Source organism: Scophthalmus maximus, chromosome 14, assembly GCF_022379125.1.
Source record: "Scophthalmus maximus strain ysfricsl-2021 chromosome 14, ASM2237912v1, whole genome shotgun sequence".
Taxonomy (NCBI): domain Eukaryota; kingdom Metazoa; phylum Chordata; class Actinopteri; order Pleuronectiformes; family Scophthalmidae; genus Scophthalmus; species Scophthalmus maximus.
Genome location: NC_061528.1, coordinates 20,095,244 through 20,108,200, shown reverse-complemented (window position 1 = coordinate 20,108,200; position 12,957 = coordinate 20,095,244). Strand labels below are relative to the sequence as shown.

Sequence of the window (12,957 nt, the reverse complement as noted above, 5' to 3'; positions counted from 1 at the left end):
CGTCGAGACCATAGACTGTATATAAACATGGACGTAGCGTCCGTGACGTCACCCATTGGTTTCTGCATGCCGGTCTTGAAGCCCAAAGTGGGCGGTTCCGCAGTGGCTCAGCCGTCGCCATCTTGGCAGGGTCCGACTCCTCCCTTACACAGCTAATCCATATATGGACATAGAGGTTGGCCGAATGCAGACTGGTCGCTGAAACACGCACCCCTACATCGAAGCTTCCCAGTTAGCTGATGCTAAGGAGCTAAGCTAATAAGCTAGGCTAATTGCGAGCCGGCTCGCGCCGCGGCCCAGAGGCTGCACTGGGTTGGTACTGACTGCGGTAATTTGCACCACTTTATTTTGTTTCTAATAAATTAAGTCAAATAATAGTTAAAGGGGCCATATTATGCTCCAGGCACCTTTTCAGCCTGCCTCCACATATATTTGGTTATCTGGGGTGTCTGCCAGCCCACGGAGAATGAAAAGAAAACGATGAGTCATTGATTCGTGGTTTGGGTTGATCGTGCAGACGGTCTGTAAACGAGCCATTCACAGCCCGGGCGTCAAGTGACGTAAGTTGACTCCTGCTACTGGGGCGACCACGCCCCCAACTGAGCAGCACCTCCCCCCTTGAAGTGCGGAAAAACAGATCGCATCTGCCGGCGGTCGGTCGCGGCTGCCGGCTTGCCGCCGGCGGACCTCCCGGCTGCCAGCGTTCGGTCGCGGCTTGCGGCGGTTGCCGGCGTTCGGTCGCGGCTCCCGGTGTTCGGTCGCGGCTGCCGGCGTTCGGTCGCGGCTCCCGGTGTTCGGTCGCGGCTCCCGGCTTGCAGCGGAGGTCGCAGCTGCCGGCGTTCGGTCGTGGCTGCCGGCGTTCGGTCGCGGCTGCCGGCGTTCGGTCGCGGCTGCCGGCGGTCGGTCGCGGCTCCCGGCTTGCGGCGGAGGTCGTGGCTGCCGGCGGTCGGTCGTGGCTACCGGCTACCGGCGTAGCTAGACTCGCGGCCGGGATGTCATTAACGCTCTATCGCCCAGCCCCTTGTGCTCTGTGTGTAATGATGGAGAACGTGTTCGCTGGGCCTCCCGGGTCTCTACGTCGTGTATGTGCCTTGTTACGTGCGACTGTTGTCATGGCAGCGCAACGCCGTAGTTGCGCAGCAGACGCGGGGAGGAGCGAGGCGGAGCTTTGCAGAACACGAAGGGAGGGGGGCGAGTTGTGAGCAGGAAAGCGCTGGAATCGACCGTAGTCTCACAGGGCTGTTTATACAGAAAGAGGAGAGTGCTGTGTGGCTTGATCCTTGAGGTGTTTTGACATGGAATGGCAAAGACATGTAGTTCACACACCTGAAAAACAATGTAACTTGTGTAAAAGGGGGCATAATATGGGCCCTTTGACTAAACAGAAGTTACATCCGATGGTTAGTGTTCTTGGCATACAGTAAATATTTTATTAACACTGGCTTGTAGTCTTAGTTATTATTGTTGTTTATTTATATATTTCGGCCTTAAGGGACATACACGTACAACAAACAAGAAAATAGAAAAACTATAATTCCCCACACCAGTCGTAAACAGTGAACTGTGACAGAAGTCCGTGGTAGTCCTCCTTACCTGTACTGCTATAGACATTCCTGTACGAGACTATCACTTTGAATATGACTGTAAGAAAGGCACTTTTATTTGTTACAAGATGTTTATTACTTCCAGCACATTGGTTGTTGTTGAGTTCACCTGTGATGCTTCCACTAGCTGCACAAAACAAACCAGTACCAGTCGTGGCTGCTTGACTTTACAGTTGTATAGTCTGTCTAAACATAAAGTCATCTATATTCTGAGATGTAGCTCTTTAGTTCTATTTTATCCTACAGATGACATAACGATGTTGTCAACATAAAAATGTGAGCTACACTCTTTGGTGGACTTCACACTTTTCATTATCTGAAGCATTTATCACTCATTTATTAATTTTAATCCTACAGTCACAATGTAGAGGTGGTTTGTCAGTCAAGGTGTCCAGAGAGCTGCAGAACTTTGCGTGCTGTGTTTGGCTGGTGGACTGTGGTGGAAAAGCCTTCTTCCACTCTGTTTCCACTCTGAGGAAGAGCAGCAGCTGACGTCCTCCTCATCCACTGTGGTGACGACAACCTGAGGGAGATCAGTAGCATCAGGCTGGTCAACATAAAGACGACCTGCAGCAGACTCACCTCCAGCACCTTGTGAAGGGGACCTGTAACTGCTACAGTTCACAGTGTCACTGCTATTGAATTTGGCCTTCAGGACACACTTTGTTAAGCCTTAACATGTCCCTGACTGTCATGGACAATGTTGAGTTTACTTTTATGTTCGTCATGGTTGATCAAAAATACCAACTATAGCTACAACACTTATTACCTCTGCTCTTCCCCTCCCCTACAGTCCCACACTGTATCCCCTTCTCCTCCCACCACATGGACTCTGCAGCTCTGGGCTCATTCTGCCCAGTCTATATATTAAATGTCTTCTTTAATTTTAATATTAATATTGTCCACCTTTTTATGTTTTGTACCTTCACTAAAAATAAATCTTAGAGTTAATCTATAACTTAGATTTACGTTCTGGCTCATGAATTATGTTTATATTTTAACCATTTTTGTCTTTAATACTGACTGAATATGTGAGATTTCACATTCAAATCTGACTATTAATTGACAAATAACTCATACACTACAGATTAAACCTTAAGCAATAACAGGTTTGTGTGATTTAAATATATTTTAAAAGAAGAACCGAGTGATTCATTTTTCTTCTTTGGTCTTCTTTGCTCCACAGAACATGGACAGCACAGTGGAGTCCTTCAGGCAGGTCCTTCCCTAATGACAATGACAAGACAAATAAAAAGAAGTAAGACAAGTTTGTAAATAAAGAGATTTGTGTGCTTGTGTTCTGTAGATTTTTTCAACTGTATTAAATGTAGTTTTAGATTTAATGGTGTTCTACCAACACAGTGAATGTACAGTACAGTATGTATAGAATATTTCATTGTTATCAAAGCTTACGGGCATCTTTGCTCTCATGTTTCACTTCCACTGGTCCAATCTGTCTGGAACATCTGGAGGAAAACTACATAGACAAACCACATCACAGGCGATCACAACAAGTCTGTTTCTGCATCGTTATTATCTATGGTGTCGGTTTTAGTAAAAAATATGAATCAAACTTCTTGTGTTCTTCTGTTTTCACAAGTTACCGTACATGCGCAATAACCAACAACACACCGCATCCTCTACGTTAACGGTACCTTCTGAAACAATGCTTATACGGACACGAACACTTACAAACACCTTAATGTACCTTGACAGTTAGCATTCATGTTCCGTTAACATTGCATTGCTCGTATTTAACGTGGTGGACCATATTTTCCATCCACACGCAGTTTTCCGGCTCATGGCGGTGTCGTGTTGTGTTGAACCCGCTCGCCTCGTCAGCAGAGCAGAGTCTCGCTCAAGGCTTACCCCAGGCTAGCTGGTTAATGAGCGCTTTAGCGAGCTTAGCTAACGAGCAGGTACCGAGCACAGACACCGACACCCGCTTATTACTGCAAACACAGAACAACACCATCATTTTACTTACCGAAACAACAGGAGCGCAAGCTTCTTGGACTTCTCTGTTGGGATGACTGACCGCAGGGCAGGCGTATTATTCATCCGGTAGTAGCTTGAAATGTTCCCGCAAGGCTCCGACACCGCGGTCGAGTATGTTATTTCCCCTGGTTGCAAAGTTCACATGTTTGTCATAATGTGGTAGTACTGTCTTCAGTTTGGCCTGATTGAAATCGCCAGCGATTATGTAGACATAGTCCAGGTTAAAGTTCTGCATTGAGCTGATAGACTGATACACTGTAGACAGTGCGTCTTTTGTGTTCGCACTGGGTGGAATGTACACAGCTGTGATGTTAATGGCTGTGAATTCCCTTGGCATGTACAATGGTCGCAATTTTAATTGTCAGAAATTCTATGTCCTCAGAACAGTGGCTTGAGACAATTACAGCATTTGTACACCAGTTGTTATTGATGAAAATGCATACACCACCTCCCCGAGATTTACAGAATAGAGCATGACTCCTGTCCGCCCTGAATGTTGTTAGTCCGTCCAGCTGAATGGAGTTGTCCGAAACGGAGTTATTGAGCCATGTCTCTGTGAGAATGATGGCGTTGCAGTCTCTGACCTTTCTTTGTGTAGTTAAATCCAGTCTCAGGTAGTCCATTTTGTTTTCCAGCGAGCGAACGTTGGATAGCAGAATAGAAGAAAGTGCAGGTCTGTAGGGGTTAGCTTTTAGCCTGGCGCTGATACCCGCACGGCTGCCTCGCCTGCTAGGTCTAGCACACCGCTTGCGACGCATGCTAGGTCTCTCATGCCGTGTGCGCCGCCTCCAGTGTCGCCCGGTGATGGTAGGGATGTCCGCTGCCCCTGGGTCTTGCCGGTGAAGGATACCTAGCCGAGTGCCTCGGGTTCCAAAGCCAGTGTAACTCCAGAAAGGTTCTCGAAAAGTTTCTTAGTCCAAGTAGTGTAGTTCTGTTATAAACTATTCTCACACAAGGCTGTGACAGTACAAAAAACATAGCGAACATCAAACGCACATCGCTATCGGGAGCTGGGGTAGCCGCTGCCGTACAGGGCGCCGCCATAGTATCATCAAACTCCCTCAGATGGTACAACCCATTTGAGGGAGTTATCATGCAGAGGCTGCTGCGCTGTCAGGCAGAGGCTGCACTGTGAATTTTAAGAGAAGTGAACTAACGGGACAATTGTATTTTTTTCGACCGGCCCAAAAGTGAAGTGAAAGTGAAGCGGCCCACCGGGAATCAGCCCGAATCTTCCGATTACCCACTCCGGCCCTGGTCACAGCCTTGATAGAGTCAACACTAATGTCGTAAGTTACTATAATGTACTGTGTGTTTGCTCGCTGAAACTACTATATGGTGTAGAATGTTGTCTTTCCATTTCTTGGAATGCTGTGCAGGTGAGTGAAACTTTGAACATGTGAAAACGTGAATGTGTATCATTAGGTTTGTAATTCTTTACATCTATTATATTTTTCTCTTTACTGTACTTCAAGACTCTACCCTGTATTACAATGAAAATGCTGACCGAAACCTCTGGTGGACAGCCTCTCTTCAAACTACACTTCCCAAAGTTCTTGAAGGGCGAATGCAGAGCAAAACCAGTTAAGACTGAGCCAACATTCTGTAAGTGTTACCTTTTTTATTTTTCACCTACAAAGTATGTTATACATGTTTTTACTATTGTTCTAGCATTGAAGAACATTTTAACACAAAATGTATGATAAATTATACAATGACAATACATTTTATTCTAATGGTAAAATATAGAAAGTGTCCAATGTCAGGAGGTAATATAAAACAGCTTTTCAGGCATTGTTTTATATAAAAGGCTATTTGGCTGACTTGACAGGCACTCTCCCTCAGTCTCCTGCAACAGGTCATAAAACCTGCAAATGAGGACAAAATCTCCGTGGAATTTTAACAGAAAAAAACGTTTGTTTTTGCCGACGAAAAACAAACGGAAACACTCAGCAATACGTCAACACTGATAACATTGCATTTATACACAGTGCAAGACAAAATAAAAAACTTCCCAAACGTGCTAAGTAGATCAACAGACAGAGAGCGCCACAACACATCTTACCTGCACAAAATCTCCCAAAGTTTTGCCGGGAAGATGCAGCTGCGTCACTACAGCATCATTGTGCACCGTTAATTAAACCCCCCCGCTACAACAGGTAACATGGAACTATTGATATTGTGGCAGAGAGTATCACACAGATTTTGAGAATGTTCACAAAAATTACAAAAAACATAGGAAAATAATGTGAGCAACATATTGACACAGCTACATACTCCCCTCTGAACTTCTCAAAACTTCTCTGGGTAACATTAGCATAACTTGTTATAAGTTCACAACGTTCATCTCTCGTGCAACATAAATGTCTCCCAACTAAAAGGGAAAGTGACATAAAGAAACTGGCCAGGCTTCTAATATCTACTTGCTTAAGAAAGTGCCTTCTACACAATCTCATACTGATGATTAAATAACTGTTACCTTTACTCAAATGTACTCAAAAGACTGAACATTCACAGTGAACCTAGGATTACTCTGATGACATGACAACCAGGTGTCACCTACATGAATATAGTTTTTGCAAACTCCCAAATAGTTTGCTTATGTGTTTCTGTCCGTCATGTTCTGGATCAACCTGTTAAGTGGCCTGACAATCCTGCTTACCCTCGTTCTGATGTGGCTCACTGAACTACTTGGTGGAAGCCTGTCAGGTTTAAGGCTATCTTGCTAGTTTCTCCTCTGGCTGCTTGCCTTTCTAGTTTTGACTGTTCTCCACTTTTCCCAGTCTCTGCTTCACTGTTTCTGCCTCCATCTGTTCCAATGTGGGGCCCTGACTCATCTCTGGTACTGTCACCATCACCAACATCCAGTTCATTATCACTGCAAACACTGTCACTTATTTGTGGCTCCTGAAGAGCTGGGACATGGTTATCAAAGGACACTTGAAGGTTTATGCTCTCTCTCTAAAGAGTTTTCTGGGGAAGCAGTCTCTGCTACCCAGCTGGCAGTGCTTTCTGACCGGTCAAACTCAGACTCAGCCACCGGGAGGCTTCCAACTACCACACTGCGTTCTCGACTTGATTCAGAGCAACTGTCAAAGGATAACTCCCTTTCATGTTCCACCTCCACTGGCAAGAAGTTGGCTTGCAAAAGTTGGCTTGTCTCTCACCACATTGTGGAACATAACATCCACTGGCAGTCTGGGAATCCGTCCATACATTAGATGAAAATGTTGTACATTGATAGGAGCAGTTTGGAAATTAGCAAGTTATTAATAATTATCAATGATAAATATTCATATTCATAAAATTATTACTGAAATCAGTTATCGGGGCACCACCCTGTGAACAGGGACTAATTATCCAAACCTGTGATCTCAGTCTCAAAAGGGTGTTCACCTGAAATAGCAATATTTATGATTTTGCTATTTCAGACTGAACAAGGAACTGTTAACTTTAAGCTGATAATTTTAAGAACATTTTTTGCATAAAAGGTTTTCCATATTTTTCTTAATTAATTCGTTTATTTCCTTGTTGCTGCCTGCCATTCATAGGCACAGTGTGATTTGGTATCAGAGTACATTAGTGGTTTGTAAGTTTTGGTAGTTTCTTCCTAACTTACACTAAATCCCTAACACAGGTGCCGAGCCACCTAGCTAACACGGTAATAGAATAGATTTGTAGATTGCTAACAGAATACTGCCACTTGTAAGTCGCAGGTTGAAACCGTTCACCTGTGCAATAGAGTCAGTAGTACAGCAAAACACAGCAACAGACCAACTGGGCAGGGCGAATTCCTCACACAGGTGAGATGGATCCCCAGGCACCCCAGGTGGGCGGAGTTGAAGCGCTCCAGAGTCAGGTAAGACCCAACTCTAAAGGATGTAGTTGCTGACCTTATCCTTATCTCCAGGAGGGAACAGGATATGCTCAACAACTACGGTGTGAGCCAGTGTCACGCAAAGTTACAAGAACTGCTGGATTATACGAATAACCCGGCTGGCAAACCAGAACGCACCATCCGGGATGTGGTGGGTGAAATGTTCTTGGTGTTCCATCACAGAGCTCATCTGCAGGCCACAGAGCGACAATCCCGAATCGCCCAGCTCCAGAGTGAGAAATCCAGTCTGCAGAGCGAGAACTCCAATCTGCAGAGTGAGAAGATTGAACTGGATCGCACTCAAGGGGAGTGCGAAATCATGTTCGCTGGATTACAATCTGCTCAACAGGAAGCAGAAAAAAGGTGCGGAGGGCAGGCCAGCTAGGTAAGTATCGCTGCCAAACAAGCCACTCAGAGGAGTGACATTCCTGGCTTGGAACTGGTTTCTCCCAACGACCAAAGGGAGGAACCTCGAGTCTCTCTTGCAAGCGAGGCAAATCTGTCCGACACGGGACCACCTAAGGGAACGCCGACTTGGCGCTGGAAGGCAACAAAGTGCCTCGCGCCAGTATGGACGTCAAGGTGAGACCCCAAGGACATCAACCAAATGATCAACAGAACAGATGGCGCAACCAAAGGGGGGGACCAAACGTTCCACCGGGGCCCATCGAAACCGATGAACGCCCTCGGGAAGCCACTGCAGATAGAGTCCTGCAATGTGATCATCACCAGCTACACACAGGACAGGTCACCCATCACCCAACGTGTATCGCTTGACCTAACTTTTCAGGAGATGACTCTCATTCATCCCATCCTTGTCTGTACAATCAATACAGAACCCCTTCTTATCGGCCAGGAACCTGCTGGATCGGTTGGCTCCCCTTATCGACTGCTATCGTGGACACGTGGGCTCAGGTCGAAACCCCAAGATCACTTGGCTTGAGGGACGGGCGACCCATTCCGGACAGACATGTTCCTGCCATCCAGGAGTCCAGAAGACCCCGATGCTCATGCCTTTTCCAGAGCCTGATCCTGGCTCTGATCCTTCCACGTCAAAAGTCCCCTTTTGATGCTACGCCACAAGTATTACTGTTTAATGTTTCGGTATTTCTTTTCTGTTACCTCGCAGCGTTTGTTTTATTGTTGTCTGACGTGATCAGACTTGGTGAGTATTGCTACGCTTTCCTGGTTGGATTCAGAACGCCATCTGTTGATTGGAAGCGCGTCCCTTTGTAATAACAGATAGGCGTAGGATTCACTCTATGTTGCGTGAGCTTTGCCACTCCCGCTGAAGGTTTTCCCCTCTTTTTCTCTCTGATACTAACACACACACTCTCAGGGCCGTAGATAGTTGGGCGCGTGGTCCTCTCAGGTTGGAATTCAAACCTCCCTCCTCAAACGACACCTTTGTTAAACACTCGTGTATGATTCGCCATTACACATAGTACCACCCAAGCACCTCCGCCATCGTCCTAGTGTGATGTCACTGACACGATCACGTCCGCCATTTTGTGTCTAGCCCCTCGTGTGGTGACGTCACCTACGCGGTTATGTCCGCCATCTTGTGCCTAGTCGCCTCGTGTTTAGGACACACACACACACACAAACACATTCACAGATTCATATAATCACCTACACATAATTGCACATATCCCATACACACACACACACACATGGGGAGCACGCACATAGTCTATTTACGCACATATCTACCTCCTGTTTCTGTAGTGCTAGTATATAATAGAGGTTTATTATCATAAGTGTTTTTGGTTGTAAATTGATTTCACTGTTGTTAATAAATTATGTTATACCTTAAAGAGAAGTTTCCTAGTGTTGTTTACATGTATATTGAAGGCTTGTTGACAGAGTCAGTGCTTGAATTCACCGACTTTCCTTGTTCAGTTTGAAATATCAATATCATAAATATTGCTATTTCAGGTGAACACCCTTTTGAGACTGAGATCACAGGTTTGGATAATTAGTCCCTTTAGCACAACAAAACTGAGCGTACCCAGTCGACTCATGAACCGTACAATTATAAGCAAAGGTTAGCGTCTGCAACAACTGTGGCCATCTTTGCTTATCCCTGGGGGGTAAAGCCCTGATCATGTTCCCTAAGGTTCTGTGAAACCTTTCGGTGTGACCATTCCCCATGGGATGGTAAGGTGTTGTTCTTGATTTTTTGACACCAGCAATCTGCAACAGCTCTTGAATCAACTGGCTTTCAAAATTCCCACACTGGTCGGAATGGATCCTCTGTGGGTACCCATAGACACAAAAATATCTATCCCACAACTGCCACGCGACTGGTTTTGCTGACTGTCAGAGCATTTTAAGGCATGGGCCATTTTAGTGAAATGGTCTGTCACAACAAGCACATCCACACTGTTTCCCTTGGAATCCTCTGCAGACCAGCTCCAACGGGCTTGTGGTTTTGATGCTTTCAAGCTGGGCTCCCCCCTCTGGTTCCAGTGTCTTGCTGACAACACAGCGCTTGCAGCATTTCACATGTTCTCTGACATCGCGCTCCATCTCAGCCCAGAAGAATCTCTGTCTGGCCAGGTACAAGGTCCTACTCTGACCCTGGTGGCCAGCATCATCATGGATGCCATGCAGAACATGACTGACCAAGGAGGAAGGTGCCACGTACTGATGAAGTTTTTGTCCACTTAGAGAATCCCTACACACCCTATACAGGATGCCATCAAGTATTTTCAGCTTCTCCCACTGTTTCAGGGTTTTAAGTACCTTTAATGACAGTCCAGCTCTCCCACAGGTTACAAACGGCATGATGCTTGACAGCGTGGCATCTGTTTTCCTTTTAATCCTGGAGCTCTTGGAGTGAGAAGACAGGGAGAGCACTCACACCTAGTGCGACTAGTTTCTCCAAGTCTTGAGCGAGCCAAGAGACCACCCTTTGTTTGGAACCCTGGTCCCACTCAACATGGTCCGCCAAGACTGCAGACACCTCACCATCGGTCAGAGAACGATGTTCCAAGTCTTCTGGTGAAAGTGGGCACTCAACACTCTGGTTGTTGGCACTAACTCTAAACACCTCCTGTACCATACCCTCTTGAACTTGTTATGACTCCTCCAGCAGTACCTCATATGGCTCCTTCATGAGCCTCTGGCAAACACGGCTTTGGACAAAGGGCTGCCTGCTGAGGGCATCAGCAACAATGTTCTTAGGACCAGGTATGTACTTGATGCTGAAATGATATGGTGACAACTTGGATACCCATCTTTGTTCACACAAAGAGTTTGGGTTTTGTTAGGATGTAGGTCAGGGGATTATTGTCCGTCCAAACAGTGAATGTGTGTCCCTTTAGCCAATGGCTAAATTTGTAGCAAACGGACCACTCGCATGCATTTGTCAAGAGACAAATGGATGCGAGTCACGGCACCATTTTTTTGTAACGGCTGTAGTATGGTCGCTCAAGCTCAGAAAGACATCACTCAGACCAGGATTCAGAATCTGTGCATTTAATCCTATGGAAGTAGCAAGGGACAGTCAACATACACAGGCTGTCAGGCACTCTTCCTCAGTCTACAGCACACAATCTCCCAAAGTCTTTTGAAAAGAAAAATATACATAAATCATTGCTATAAATAAAACGTACACACCTAAATAATATGTGCCCTTACAATAAATACAAATGTATTCAAAACTTAAATTAAATATAAATCATAAAAGTAATTTCTTCATTAAAAAACTGAAGTGCACCTTTATAAAAATAAAAAATGACAATGACAGATAACAATTCAACACCATTACACACCTATGGAAGTAGCAAGGGACACGGTCAACATACACAGGCTGTTTGACTATAGAAAATAAATAGGAAAATAATGTGAGCAACATATTGACACAGCTACAACAGCGCCACAGCAGCTACATGACGAGTGTACGGCCAACAAGTCAGTGAAAGTAGCGACAGCCCGTCTAGCAAACAAAGTAACACATCAGAGTCGTCTGCGACTGTTACTCTGTATGAAAATGTCTCACGTACGCCCCGTGAGGTAAAGAACACAGAAGAGACAGACTGCTAACACTGTCACTGTGTGTTCATTCACTGCTCTCTCCCCTTCTCCCCTTCAACACATCTCACTCTCTTTCAGTGTGTGTGTGTGTGTGTGTGTTTGCGCCCAAAGCAAATCGCAATATCTGCCAGAAAAATTTCAATTTGATATTTTCCCCAAATCGTTTGGCCCTATTGAGCAGTGGTGGATAAACACCAGTAACACCAGCAAACCATAAGTAACATGTAACCTTTCTCAGCCCCAAATTGCTATATAAGGCACTGGGTGGTACAGAGACAACATTTACAAAACCAATAATCAATAGGACTATAATATCAAAAGAATTCAAAGTTCGCTCACTGGATAAATGAGTGTAGACCCTGAAACTTAAGTAGCAAGAGCAAATAATACTCATGAATAGCAGGTACGTTTTATAGAAAAGATCTGTATTGGTTGCTTGACAACATAAAATAAACAAGTAACAACAGCAATCAGTTATTTGGTCTCTTTGAAACTACTCACTGGGTTGTATCAAATGGCCCTTTTTAAAACAATAATCATTTGAAACCCCTTTGAAACCCTTTTAATGTGTTTGTTTTTTCAGGTTTTTCCTTCAATTCAATTAAATTTTATTTGTATAGCACCAAATCACAACATACGTTATCTCAAGGCACTTTACATAGTGAGGTCAATAATACAATATTACCTTCCTATTTAAAGCTATTTTAAAGGGCCCATATTATGCCCCCTTTTACACAAGTTACATTGGTTTTCAGGTGTGTACTACATGTCTTTGCCATTCCATGTCAAAACACCTCAAGGATCAAGCCACACAGCACCCTCCTCTTTCTGTATAAACAGCCCTGTTAGACTATGGTCTATTCCAGCGCTTTCCTGCTCACTCCTCGCCCCCCTCCCTTTGTGTTCCGCAAAGCCCCGCCTCGCTCCTCCCCGGGTCTGCTGTGCAACTACGGCGTTGCGCTGCCATGACAACAGTCGCACGTGACAAGGCACAAACACGACGTAGAGACCCGGGAGGCACAGCGAACACGTTCTCCATAATTACACACAGAGCACGAGGGGCTGGGCGATAGAACGATAACGATATCCCGGCCAGCGGAGCTCGCGGCCAGTAGCCGCGAGTCTAGCTACGCTGGCCAGCTGCGAGCCGCGAGCTCCGCCGGCCGGCCGCGAATCTAGCTTGGCCATGCACACAGTCGTCGTTCGCTTGCGAGGAGAAAATGATGCCGTAGATGCAATCTGTTTTTCCGCACTTCAAGGGGGTAGGTGCTGCTCAAGTTGGGGGCGTGTTTGCCCCAGTAGCAGGAGTCAACTTATGTCACTTGACGCCCGGGCTGTGAATGGCTCATTTACAGACCGTCTGCACAGCCAACCCAAACCACAACCCAACGACTCATTGTTTTCTTTTCATTCTCCGTGGGCTGGCAGACACCCCAG

General features: G+C 45.6%; 1 long non-coding RNA gene across 1 annotated transcript; it reads right to left on the bottom strand.

The window, feature by feature from the left end:
- Positions 1-2,704: 2,704 nt before the first annotated feature.
- LOC118282815 lies at positions 2,705-4,210 on the bottom strand. Its single transcript, XR_004784342.2, has 3 exons — positions 3,592-4,210; positions 3,018-3,081; positions 2,705-2,831 (listed from the first exon to the last, which is right to left on the bottom strand). It is a non-coding gene; the product is annotated as an uncharacterized LOC118282815 (long non-coding RNA).
- Between the last annotated feature and the right edge of the window lie 8,747 nt (positions 4,211-12,957).